The sequence below is a fragment of the Sciurus vulgaris genome (assembly GCF_902686455.1).
Source record: "Sciurus vulgaris genome assembly, chromosome: 13".
Taxonomy (NCBI): Eukaryota; Metazoa; Chordata; class Mammalia; order Rodentia; family Sciuridae; genus Sciurus; species Sciurus vulgaris.
In genome coordinates this window covers 58,902,292-58,917,144 of record NC_136474.1, presented here as the reverse complement: position 1 = coordinate 58,917,144, position 14,853 = coordinate 58,902,292, and the positions used below count along the sequence as shown (strand labels likewise).

At 34.2% G+C, this 14,853-nt stretch overlaps 1 pseudogene across 1 annotated transcript in view; it reads right to left on the bottom strand.

Annotated features, from left to right (window-relative positions):
* The window catches only part of LOC306643122 (lamin-B1-like), a 146,638-nt pseudogene extending 139,720 nt beyond the window's left edge, over window positions 1–6,918 (bottom strand). The window contains exon 1 of the transcript in view: window positions 6,753–6,918. The product of the transcript in view is annotated as a lamin-B1-like (transcript). The remainder of the gene's footprint in view (window positions 1–6,752) is intronic.
* Window positions 6,919–14,853: the final 7,935 nt, after the last annotated feature.

The following is a 14,853-nucleotide window of genomic DNA, read 5'->3' as shown; positions in this document are numbered from 1 at the left end:
TTATAATGAAAGAAGTAAAATATTCATTGCACATAATTCCTATGATACATATTTTCTACTTAGACTTGCCTAATACTTGAATAACAACTGTATTTGTAATAATTTCCCCAAATATAAAAAGATGTATCTTATAATCATTCACTGAAATAAGTATTATTATGAAAATGCATATCCATACACTAAATATTTTCTTTAATCATTTATTTTTCCTTTAGAATATAATTCTTATTGAAGGTGGGGTAGAGTACTTATGGACAACTTATTTAACCCCTCTACACTTCTGAAAGCATGAAATATTAATGTCTTCCCAGAGGGACTGTTTTAAGAAATATATATAGTAATAGTTAACATTTATAAATCTTATACTATGTCTAGTCACATTCTTTGCTTTTATATATGATTTTGTTTACTTTCCTCTATATATTCCACTCCATATATTTTAAATATGAAGCACTTGAATAGTGTTTCACAATATATATATATTTTGCATGTAGAACATAGGGCAACTAATATTCATATTATGCTTTAGATAAATACATGCCCCTTATTTCTTGCATCAAATTTTGATGTGACTATATGATCATAAAATGACCTTTTAGACCATGATATGTATTAAACAGTTGGTGTAACCTAAGAATATGGGATGAATTATGAGTAGAGAGGACAGGCGCATAGGGTAATAGTGATCTAATTGTAAGCAGCAAGAAAAACAGGTAGGTGTGAAGAATTGAGCTCTGATAAATACCTAAAGGCTGGGTAAATCTGACAAAGGGTCAAGGAATAGAAAATCATTTATATGTACATATATTTGACTAGGCATGAAAAATAGAGTTAGCAATGACAAAATGGCTAAAAGAGGCTAATTAATTAATCCAGGTCTTGTACTACCAACACTAATTAGAGTACACATATGTGTGTATATTTGTATATATGTATGTATGTGTGTGTGTGTGTGTGTGTGTGTGTGTATGTGTGTATCCCCTTCTCACAATATCCATAACAAAAATTTCCTAGAAATATGCTTACAGGAAATATGACATTAGAAACTTCATGGAGAATCCGTAATATTTTACAGATGGAGAAGATAATGAGACAACACATGCCATGACAATACTCAATATTTTCATTTGATGGGATCTGGCATCTTAATTTTATAATTTTAAAGCATTCCAAATAAATCAAAATAATATTTTTTGGATTCTGATAAAATAATCCTACACTGAAACATGAAAACAGATAAGAAAATATGGAGAAAATAATGAGGGCACATTTGTTCTGTTTTTTTTTTTTTTCTTTTTCCTGAAACAAACAATAAAACTGCAATAAGCTATAACATGTTACAAAAGTGACAGAAAGGTCAATACTGTCACACAGAAAGCCTACAGGTCCTCATGTGAAAAACAATTATTTACATAGAATGCAGAAATTCACACATCACATTATTTTAAACAAATTGATACAAGACCTAATATATATATTTGAAATTACAATAAACACTACCTCATGTCAGATTAACAAACACAAATGCATTAAAGAGTTAAATATAAACATGAAATGGAGTTGAATATCTGATTTTGGTATAAAGGAAGTTTTTATCAATGTAGTTACAATCAACAAATCCTAAAAAGTAACATACAGATTTTCTGACATGAAAATTAAAATGTCTGTAGGTTTAAAAGTATAGGAAAATATTTCCAACATTTGTGACAACAATGAACTTATATTTTCACAACACAGAGTGCTATTCTAAACCACTTAAAAGACCGCTTCTCCAACAAAACAGTGGAAAAAGTCTTCAAACAGGTATTGCTTCTGTGTGTCTTATCTAAATAGAAAGCAGTTTATGAATGAAAGGGAGGAAAGCATCCATAATAAACTAAGAAATATAAATTAAAACAACACCATAGCATGTTTTCATCCAGCCTATTAGCAGAAGGTATATCAATTTATAATGCTTATTTTTGGGAAGAACTAAAATTTGCAGTTTTCCTAGTGGTGATATTGAATTTGAAACCCTCTCTATGGAAAAAATTTGATAATATATGGTAAGAATCTTAATATTTCTATATCCCCTTTCTCTAGGGAATACTATCAAAATGTGCACCGATAGTGTTTTCAACAAAGATCTGATTGTAGGGTAGGCAGTACAGTTTAGCATGGAGCCAGAGGGCCATGGTTTGAATCCTGCTCTGCTTCTTACTAGTTGTAATTTAAGCAAGTCATTTACCCCTCTGAGCCTATGGTTCCTCATCTGTAAAATAAGAATAATAGAACCTACTTCGTAGAGTTTTCCGAACAACTGAATTAATATGTGTAAAAATCTCAAACAAATGGCACATAGTGCCACATATATTTTAGTTATATTTTTGTGTTACTAATGAGATTATGCAATAATACTTCACAGATTGATTAGTGTATATAAAGAAATGATGAGACTCAAACCTGGTGTTAATATCCCTGTTTGTATACCAATTGTGACATAACCTGTACCATGACAATGAAATCATTGTAGGAATGAAGTTGATTACCTTTTATTAAGAAACATTTTATGAAGTCCAAATATATTGTAAAATTGTCACTTTCTGTGAATCATTCATGACTTTATTAAAGACAATAGAGGAGCTCCATGAAATAATATTTATTAACAACAAACATATAAACAATGCAATGATTAAACAGATTTAGTTATTGTTTCTGTCTTTTCTAAACATGAGGACAATTTGTTTTTAGCTTACTGGGATGATTATTTGTATTTTCTAAGCATTCTTACCTGATGAGTGTCTCTAATAACATAGTAAGTCCCACAATCATTTCAGTTATACTCAACTAACTAAAATTTTATATATCTTCAAATTACCAGAAAATGTATTTCGCATAAAGTGAAATGTGCTCTAATTATCCATATTCTGTGTATATCTGAATAAATGTGATTCTCCTATTAAGGAAGAAGTGACTTGATTTTTGGAGGTTCCTTTACTCATTTATTAGACACTGGTTTATGAGTTATATTTTCATCTGTTTTCTTAAAATGGATCATCAGTAAACTAACATCTCAAATATAAACATAAATATATATATGCAATTTAGCTGTGTAGTCTAATTTTTTAAGACTTTGTGAAGTGATATGATAAAATGTTGTGATCAGATAGACATTAAAAATCTTTTCTTTTTGTAAACTGAAGGATAACCTTCAGAGCTCTCCTATCAAAGTAATCCTGAATATGACAAATATTATTTAAAAAATCTTATACTAGTTCCCCATGGTAAACACTGATTAAACAAAACACATACACAGAGCTGACACCTTACCTGAGGAAAAAAAATATAATGCAGTGAATAATATAGTGTTTAGAATTTTGTCAGATTCTATCAAATATTAAATCATTTTACAATTAATTCCTTTGAGCAGAGTATCGGCATTTGTGTAGACTTTTAAGGGAATTTTCTCATTTTAAAGAAAGATATGTGCAATATACTCATAGGTTATAGAGAAAAGTATATAAAACAAAGCCACTATCTGCATGGTGTACACAGAAAAAGAACAAAAATGTTATCTGTAAAAGCAGAAAAGAATTTGGCTTGCTTGACTTTTTGTATCAAGCATGCTACAGCAATCTTTTGATTCTAATATGAAACTATAGTAAGGATCATTGCACTAATGCATGAGGATTTGTGATAATGTTGCAGAAATTTTACTGTCAAAACTGAACTGCAGTGTAATGACTTTTGTTATCATGGTTTCTAATAACTATTCAGCTTGAATTGACCCTACATATGTTTTGCTGCAATAATGTGTCAGTAACTCAGAAGGCAAAAAAGGAAATAAAAATTCAGTCAACATAATGTTACATATGACTTCATGATAACCTTTGCTATTAACATTGTTAAAACAATTATAACATAAACACTATGGAAACTGCAGGTTCGCATGGAAATAAAAGCTTAGATATGTTGTGACAGTCCTGGCCAAGTACCTCTACAAAGTACTCTAACATTCTCCCTGCTCACCCTGGGCTCTGGGTATCGACTGGTCTCACTACTGCTTCAGTGTCTGCTCTCTGCTATAAAAAGTCTCTGACATAGTTCCCTTCTTCCTTGAATGTGTTAGGTTCTTTTCTCTATTTTCAGCAATCTGGTTTTTTTTCTTCCTGTAATTTTACATTTCTCCCTGTTCACTGCAGCATGTTTTCATTTCAACACCTTTTCCTTGCAATAAATAAGAGAGAATAAGTAAGAATGGTTACTCTACTCTATGGAGGTTACCATGCTAGACATTGCATAGAGTACTACATGTATTGCAAATATTCAATCAATTACAAATAACATTATAGTTCTTATTAATTTGTAAAATTCTATGAAACAACTGAGAATATTCCTTAAAAAAATAACTAAGGTATTGTCTATTTTATTTTGCTAGGGCAGGTGTAGCAAAGTGCCATAAACTGGGTGGTTTAAAGAGCAAAACATTATTGTCTCACAGGTATGGAGGTTAGAAATCCAAGACCAGGGTGTCAGCAGTGTTGATTTGTTCTAAGGACTTTGACGGAAAGATCTGTTCAGGCTCATCTCCTTGGCTTGCAGATGACTGTCTTCTCCTTTTGCCATTACGTTATCCTACCCACATGTATCTGTCCAGATTTCCTCTTCTTATGAGGACCAGCATATCAAATTAGGCTCTATTCTCATAATCTCATTTTAACTTTAATTACCTCTGTAAAGATCCTATCTCCAAATACAGTCTTATTCTGAGCTATTGAAGTGAGATTTCAACATATGTACTTGGAGTGGAGAGGGACACAGTTTAGCCCGTAGCAGGCACTTTGTTGTACCTTTAGGCCACTCATAAATGAGAATCACTGCTGGGAGTCACACCCTGGCCTGTGGACTTTCTGCTACTCCATAGCTTCTCTTACCTGCCTTTTCATGACCTTGCCTAGCCTCTCATCCAAATACTATGTATCATTGTTTCTCTTTAGGTACAAAAAGCATTTCAGTTATATATAATTGAATAGTTTTTGTTATTCCTGTGATATTGGGCGCGTGTATCATGAAGTGATTAAGCCCAGTGTTACACAGGAAGTGGCAGACTATGTTTCTGGTCAATGATCAGAGATCCAAGCAGAAAAAAATACCTTTCCCATGGAAGGGACTTTAAAATTCCCCTCCCTTTGCCTCAGACCACAGTGCATGTATTTGCCCAAGGGGATTATCTTTTTATTTTTATTTTTTTGGACAAGAAACATTTCATGTCAATCATAGTCAAAAGGTACATCTTTAAGAATCAGGTGAAGTAGATACATTCTTGTATTGTCTTGAATATCAAGTCAACAATAAAAGCTCATACAATACTGTGATTTGGACCAATTTATCTTTCCAAATGAGAATATCTTGATCCCATAGAGATTGCAACAGATATCAGATTAAAGACTTAAGGTATATATGTAAAAAGGCGGGGGGGAGAGGGAGAGAACCACAGCTCCAACCATGGTTACCATTCAGCAGAAAATATAGAGAAAAGCAAAGCTTTCTCTGGAAATGTGATGATAGGGACACTTGAGTTTCAGATTATGGGCATCAGGGCAGCACAACTAGGGTTAGGCATCCTCTCCCCAACTGTATTGCAATAACTGAAAAGGTTAACCGAAGATGTTTCCAAGGGGGTCATGAATGAATACTATAAAAATTATTACAATGATCAAGGCTGAAGGCAAATATATCACACAAATAGGAGAGTTTCTGCAAAGCACAGTACAGATTTTGAAGAAAGTTACTTGATAATAAGAAATTGCCATTCCTAAAAGAACACTGAAGCAAAGAGAGGAATTGTGGTAACCCCCTTCTCCAATGTCCTCCTACAGTGGAGACATGAGTTGAGGTAAGGACTGTGATACAAATCCCCTTTCTTGCTTGAAGATTTATATTCTTAAGAGTAAATCTGCAGTGTGGCACATACCCGTAATCCCAGTAATTTGGGAGGCTGAGGCAGGGAGATCCTGAGTTATATGCCATAGCTCAGTGGTAGAGTAACCCTGAGTTCAAGTCCAGGTACCTAAAAAAAAAGAAAAAAGAAAAGAAAAGAAAAAGAAAAAGAAAAGCAGATTGTTTAGTTTGGATGGAATCTTTTGTACCTGGAGATGTCAGGATTGGAGGTATCCCCCATGGAAGTCATTGTTGGTACCATGCAAGTCAGTGGCAACAGCACCATATACCTGTGTGAGAGGGCGGCATGGGACCACACCAGGTAAAAAGACAGGAGTCTTAGGGCTTTTCTTTAGTGATTCCTTACCAAATTCCAAAATCCAAGGATACAGAAAAAAAAAAAAATTCCAGAAAGCATTCATTTAGAAGAAAGAGTGCCACGCTAATTTCAGACTTAACATCAACAATATTTTATGACAGAAGGTAGTTAGAAAAATATCTACATGATTTTAGAGGACATTTAAAGCACCCAGGAAGGTTGCTTCCTGTCAAATTATTATTATATATATGATAAGAGGAAGGTATCTTTGAATGAAAAAACAACAAATGCAGATTGACTAATGAGTTTCAAAATTCCAGATGACCAATAAATATAGGCACAATGTCTCTACTCCCTAAAAATCATAAACAAATGAAATGCAAGTACACATTTTCAAATTATTTTTTGAAAAGATCAATGAGTGATTAGTGATAGTAGGGGAGTGTGTGGGAAAAGAGTTCTTATCTTTGTGCAACATAAGAGTATTCCTCTGTCCCTCACCAAGTGCACCTACCAATTCCACAGCTGTCTCTCTCCTGATATAATGGAAGTACTTCTGTCCTCACCGACACAGTCATCTTCACGGTGCCCTGGATTCCATCCTCTTTCATGTTCTCATAGTCATCATCCACACATCTTTCTGTATCCCCATTTTCCCTCTCCACTGTCTTTCCCACCATCATATATCACAGAAATGTGATACAGTATTTATTATCTCAAAACTATTCTTCATTCCATGTTCCCTCGATCACTAAATTTTTTGTGGGTTTGGGTACCAGGGATTGAACCCAGGAGCACTTACCACTGAGTCACATCCCCAACCCTTTTTAATATTTTATTTGGAGACAGGGTCTTGCTAAGTTGCTTTAGGGCCTTGCTAAGTTGCTGAGGCTGGTTTTGAACTTGCCATCCTGCCTCAGCCTTCCAAGCCACTGGGATTACAGGCATGCACCACCATGCCTGTCTCACTTAATTTTTCTTAAAAATTTTGGACCCCGTTGTCTGAATTGCAGTCTTCATTACATCACTTCCAATTCTGTCCTTTGAAATAACTTGTCAATGACCTCCATGATGTCAAATCCTACAGCATATATCTGACCTCTTCTTGATCTATACCTTAACAATTTTTTATCACTGTTCATAATTCCCCTTCTTAAAGTACTTTTCCATTGGCCATGATGTGATTATCTCCAAGTTTTCCTCCTATCTCCCCACATACTCTATATGTCTTAGCAACTCTTGTTCCTCTCAACTTCCAGATGTTGGAGTATTCCACTGCTCAGGGGTGGAATCCCTTCACTTTTAAAAATCCATATTCCTCTCTTCAGGTGAATGCCTTAGTATGGTTGAACCCACAATCATGCCTATAACCTCAGTGACTCAGGAAGCTGAGGCAGGAGGATCACAAGTTAGAGCCAGCCTCAGCAACTTAGTGAGGCCCTAAGCAACTTAGGGAGAGTCTGAAAATAAAAAAATAAAAAGGGGGATGTTGCTCAGTGGTTAAGCACCCTTGGGTTCAATACCCAGTACTAAAAACAAACAAACAAACAAACAAAAAAACCGAAGCATAAGAAGACAGACATGGAAAAATGCAATCCTACCCAAGAGTCCATATCGACAGTGTGATTTTTTTGGTCAACATAAACAGGGTAACTAATCCATGGTATTAGAAGTTAGGAGAGTAGTTACCTGAAGTAGTAACAAGAATGGAATCAAAGGAGGCTTTGGGAATGAAGGTAATGGTTTTCTCCCTGAACTGTATTCATCTTGTAAATATAGTTGGTCCTTCATATCCATGAATTCTGCATCCATGGGATTCAACCAATTTCAAATAACAATTATTCAGAAAAAAAGATCGCATGTATACTGAACATAGACGTACTATTTTGTTATTTCCTGAACAATTCAGTATAATAGATATTTACATAACATTTTAATAGTATTATGTATTATAAGTAATTTAAGGGTGAATGTAATAGGAGTATGTGCATGGGTTATATGCCAATACTGTGTCATTTTGTAAGAGGGACACAAGCTTCGTGGGTTGGGAAAGACTGGAAGCAATCCCCACAGATATTTTACCTAAAAGCAAGTATTTTAATGGTGATTAACTAAAACAAGTAAAGGCAAAAGAATATTTTTCAAGTCCTTGAAGGTCATGCTCCTTTTAAGAATTTTCTGTAGAATATCAGCAATTTTCACAATAGCATCACATTGTTGATTATTATTCTGTTAAGAAAAATTTATCACAGATATCTATTCTGTATTTGCATTATATTCACCATTTCAACTTTTGTCTCCTACTTATACTAAGTAGATTTATAATTACTTAGAAAATTGATGAGCAGGCTCTTAATTACTTGATGCAGATCATCTAATTGCAGTTGATTAGATGGTCCCATGACCAGAGTCTGGGAACTACATCAAAATACTAGTGCAACTGAAATTGAAAGCCTCAATTGTCCTTTGGTTGAACATTCAAGCATGTTGTGCATCCATCCACCTAAAAATAATGTGTCTGAGGTCGTGTATCCACAAGTTTGTCAATGAAAATGTGACAAAGAGCAGATTCCAAGACCTTCTGAAAACAAGATGGATTATCACTATCATTTTCTCCTGTCTCTGTGGCCTGTAATGCTATCACAGGACACGATTTAATGGGTCTGGCATGATTTGCTATTCAGAAAACCATGTTGGTATTTCATAATACCCATACTTTTCCAGGTGATTAAAATTTGATTGATTATATCTGGTGTCTTCCCAGATAACCAAGTAACTAAGTCAGATTCCTTTTGCCTCTTTAAAAATAGAAATTTTGCCTTGTTTCAAATTATTTTCATCTTTAGAAAAGAAGGCTTATGACAGAAGTTTATTCTTCTCTTGATTTTAATACAGACAGATGATTTTCCTATTCTCATATTTTTCTGTACAGACAGCTCTTTTTTTTATTCGGTGTGGATGTGGCTGACTCATTCTTCTGTGCCCGCCCTTCTTAGCTAGCTCACCTGATCAACAGTTTTCAATTACTTTTTCCTGAAACAAAGTTCAGAGAAGTCACTGATTCCAGTTTGTTTGCCACTTACTATATAAACCTCCTTGTTCGATAATTCACTGTAGTTAAACTAACATCAACAGAGCACATGTTATTTTCTTTCCCTGTCTTTTAGAATAATTGTTTATTTTCTAATCCCTTCCTGAATTGATTTGAAGATTTATTTCCATATTTATGGTTCTCTGTTGGTAATAGCTTCTGTTCTACCTTTGTAATGTGTCTCCATGCATTTGTGCCTATTTTCCTTTGCTTTTGTCTTTATTCAGAAAATTAATTTAAATTTAGAGCACTCTGCCTTGTCTTGAATGCCGTAAAGATTTCTGAGTTTAACCTCGTTTTGTCTCTGGCCTTCCATTGCATAACCAGATTAGGTTTCTTTCTTGGTTTCTTGCAAGGATCCTAACATAGCTAAGTATGTACACCTCTGAAAGCTTTTGTCTAATCCTCCTTATTTCAATTTAGAGCATCCATTGTGCTAAGTAGGAGGATAAGATGAAAAGATGAGGGTGGCATCCACATACAAGGTATTTAACAAAAACTTTTAAAAAAATCTTCCTTTACCTTTTAATCAATTTCACCAATTCATATGCTTCAAGACTCACATCTGACATCATTTCCTCAACTATTTAACAGCAAGAAAAATCAGAGCAAGCTAAATCCAGTCACCTTTATAATAAAAATGTATTTCCACAATGACCACAAAACTTCAAGTCATGTCTTTGAATTGCCTGTTCACTAGAGAACTGGGTGACCCCACCCCCTATCTGATTTGAATCCAAGATTTCCACTGATCAAATCTCTAATACACCTGTATACATTCCCTGTAGATGTATACCATTTCAAATCTCAAAATTCTGAAAAGCATCACATCAACCGTATTAATGATCTACAATTTATGAATAATCTAAACCACAACTTTTATTTGGATATTCATTTGAATATTTATGTATATCATCTAAGAATTTAAATAAAATAAAACCACTTTGTGAGATGTGGCAGAGCTGTTTTCCCATTCTAACCCCTTACCTCATCACCGGTGTAATCTGTGCTACTTTGTTTCTAATATTTATTTTTAACGAGTTTCCTTATGGAGGTAGAGTGAATGACAAATAGACAGTATATCTCAAAGCGTATTCCAAACATTTTTCAAAATACCACAAATAGGTTTACAGATTCCTTTCCTTCTTTTCAACATCAAAATAAGTGATCGAGTGTATTTAGACTTATAAAATTAAAATAAACAGATTATTTATTACTCATTACTCAGAAAATCAAAACTTGGCCATATTGTTATTTCCTTTTACTATGTGATGTTTATATTTAATGGGGAAATGATTACTGTATTTTTAACATAATGAATTGAATAAACAAATATTAAGTTAACCTATTTACTGCCTTAATGTCCACATTTTAGAAATAAAAGCTATTCAGGAATCTGTCTAGTTTGGGTTTAAAAAGAAAATGGATAAATGTCAGAAATACTGTCAAAAACTGGGTTATATAAGAATAAATTTTAAAAATATAATCATGCTTTTAAAATTTAATTAAGCCTAATAATGACAGTTTAGATATTTCTAGGTTTTAATGGGTGGGAAAACATGTTAAATATGTGTAATTTTCTAGATTTTTATGACATGCAATTTTTTATTTTGGCAATATATGAAGATTTTCTCCAACATAAATATCAGTAGTTCACAGAGATCAGGATGTGTAATGGAAGAAGCCATTTTTTTTTAAATTTATTTTTATTGTAAACAAATAGGATACATGTTGATTCTCTGTTTGTACATGGAGTAAAGGCATACCATTTGTGTAATCATATATTTACATAGGGTAATGTTGTTTGATTCATTCTGTTATTTTTTCCCTTCCCCCCAGCCCTCTTTTCCCTCTATACATTCCCTCCTTCCTCCATTCTTGCCCCCTCACCCCCACTATGTGTCATCATCCGCTGATCAGTGAGATCATTCATCCTTTGGTTTTTTGAGATTGGCTTATCTCACTTAGCATGATATTCTCTAATTTCATCCATTTGCCTGCAAATGCCATAATTTTATTATTCTTTATGGCTGAGTAATATTCCATTGTATATACCACAGTTTCTTTATCCATTCATTAATTGAAGGACATCTAGGTTGGTTCCACAATCTGGCTATTGTGAATTGAAGCAGTTATGAACATTGATATGGCTGCATCTTTGTAGTATTCTGCTTTTAAGTCCTTTGAGTATAGGCCGAGGAGTGGGATAGCTGGGTCAGATGGTGGTTCCATTCCATGCTTTCTGAGGAATCTCCACACTGCTTTCCAGAGTGGCTGCTCTAATTTGCAACCCCACCAGCAATGTATGAGTGTATCTTTTTCCCCACATCCTCCCCAGCACCTATTGTTGCTTGTGTTCTTGCTAATTGCCATTCGAATTGGGGTGAGATGGAATCTTAGGGTAGTTTTGATTTGCATTTGTCTTATTACTAGAGAAATTGAACATTTTTTCATATGCCTGTTGATTGCTTGTAGATCTTGGAAGAGGCCATCTTTATATCACTTGGTTATCGCTTTAGTAAAGGAAATATTTTGGTTTTGCTTGTTATTTTTTGTGTTTTTTGGTGGCAGACCTATATCTAAGATGCTTTTTCTGCATATTTTTAATTTAATATAAAATGTAGAATACACTTGTTTGAGAGAAATAATCCATTTTTATAAAATTTCTAATACACATACATCACATTTTTTCCTTAGAACTTCAAACTTGCAAACTTTATATCATGAGAAAGTTTGAAGTCAATCTTAGAATTATGATTGTCTTAAGCATCAGGTTCACTGAATCCACTAATAGTGGGACAGTTACAAACTGATTCTAGATTCCAAATAGCATAAAAGCTATTCAGTAATAACTTGTTCTCAGCAAGAACATGCTACTTCAGACAACTACTAGTACTACTAATAATAATTAGAACACATATGCTCCTCCCAAACTGAACTAGGAGGACATACACAATTTAAACAGATCAATATCAAGCAATGAATAGAAGAAGCCATTAAAAGTCTACCATCCAAGAAAAGCCCAGGACCAGACGAATTCTCAGCCGAGTTCTACAAGACCTTCAAAGAAGAACTCATTTCAATACTTCTCAAAGTATTCCAGGAAATAGAAAAGGAGGGTACCCTACCAAATTCATTCTATGAAGCTAATATCACCCTCATACCCAAACCAGGAAAAGACACATCAAGGAAAGAAAATTTTAGACCAATAACCTTGATGAATATGGATGCAAAGATCCTTAACAAAATATTGGCAAACCATATCCAAAAACATATTAAGAAAGTCATGCACCACGATCAAGTGGGGTTCATCCCTGGAATGCAAGGATGGTTTAACATCTGAAAATCAATAAACATAATCCATCATGTCAATACACTTAAGGATAAGAATCATATGATTATTTCAATTGACACAGAAAAAGCGTTCGACAAAATACAACACCCCTTCATGCTCAAAACACTAGAAAAAATAGGGATAGTAGGAACATACCTGAACATTGTAAAGGCTATTTATGCTAAGCCCATGGCCAACATCATTCTTAATGGAGAAAAGCTGAAAGCATTCCCTTTAAAAACGGGAACAAGACAGGGATGTCCTCTTTCACCACTTCTATTCAACATTGTCCTCGAAACTCTAGCCAGAGCAATTAGACAGACTAAAGAAATTAAAGGAATACAAATAGGAAAAGAGGAACTTAAACTGTCACTATTTGCTGATGACATGATTCTATATTTAGAGGATCCAGAAACCTCCTCCAGAAAACTTTTAGACCTCATCAATGAATTCAGCAAAATAGCAGGCTATAAAATCAACATGCATAAATCTAAAGCATTTTTATACACAAGCAATGAAACATCTGAAAGGGAAATGAGGAAAACAACTCCATTTGCAATAGCCACAAAAAAATAAAATACTTGGGACTCAATCCAACCAAAGAGCTAAAAGATCTCTACAATGAAAACTACAAAACACTGAAGAAAGAAATTGAGGAAGACCTTAGAAGATGGAAAGATCTCTCATATTCTTGGATAGGCAGAATTAATATTGTCAAAATGGCCATACTACCAAAAGTGTTATTCCAATTAAAGATTCCAGATTCTAGATTCAATGCAATTCCAATTAAAATCCTAATGATGTACCTTAGAAGATGGAAAGATCTCCCATGTTCTTGGATGGCAGAATTAATATTGTCAAATGGCCATACTACCAAAAGTGCTATACAGATTCAATGCAATTCCAATTAAATCCCAATGACGTACCTTACAGAATAGAGCAAGCAATCATGAATTCATCTGGAAGAATAAGAAACCTAGAATAGCTAAAGCAATCCTTAGCAGGAAGAATGAAACAGGGGTTATCACAATACCAGAACTTCAACTATACTACAAAGCAATAGTAACAAAAATGGCATGGTATTGGCATCAAAATAGACAGGTAGATCAGTGGTACAGAATAGAGGACATGGACACAAACCCAAATAAATACAATTTTCTAATACTAGACAAAGGGGCCAAAAATATGCAATGGAGAAAAGATAGCCTCTCCAACAAATGGTGCTGGGAAAACTGGAAATCCATATGCAACAGAATGAAATTAAACCCCTATCTCTCACCCTGCACAAAAATCAACTCACAATGGATCAAGGACCTTGAAATCAGACCAGAAACCCTGCATCTTATAGAAGAAAAAGTAGGTCCAAATCTTCACCTTGTTGGCTTAGGCTCAGACTTCCTTAACAGGACTCCCATAGTACAAGAAATAAAAGCAAGAATCAATAACTGGGATAGATTCAAACTAAAAAGATTTCTCTCAGCAAAGGAAACTATCAGCAATGCGAATAGAGAGCCTACAGAGTAGGATAATATCTTTGCCACTCATACTTTAGATAGAGCACTAATTTCCAGAATATATAAAGAACTCAAAAAAACTCTACACCAAGAATACAAATAACCCAATCAACAAATGGGCTAAGGATATGAACAGACACTCACAGAAGATCTACAAGCAATCAACAAACATGTGAAAAAATGTTCACCATCTCTAGTAATAAGAGAAATGCAAATCAAAACTACACTAAGATTCCATCTCACCCCGATTAGAATGGTGATTATCAAGAATACAAGCACAACAGGTGTTGGAGAGGATGTGGGGAAAAAGGTACACTCGTACATTGCTGGTGGGGCTGCAAATTAGTACAGCCACTCTGGAAAGCAGTGTGGAGATTTCTTAGAAAACTTGGAATGGACCCAACATTTGACACAGCTATCCCACTCCTCAGCGTATACCCAAAGGACTTAAAATCAGCATACTACAGAGATACAGCCACATCAATGTTTATAGCTGCTCAATTCACAATAGCCAGATTGTAGAACCAATCTAGATGTCCTTCAATTGATGAATGGATAAAGAAACTGTGATATATATATATACACAATGGAATATTACTCAGCTATAAAGAATAATAAAATTATGGCATTTGCAGGCAAATGGAAGAAATTGGAGAATACCATGCTAAGTGAGATA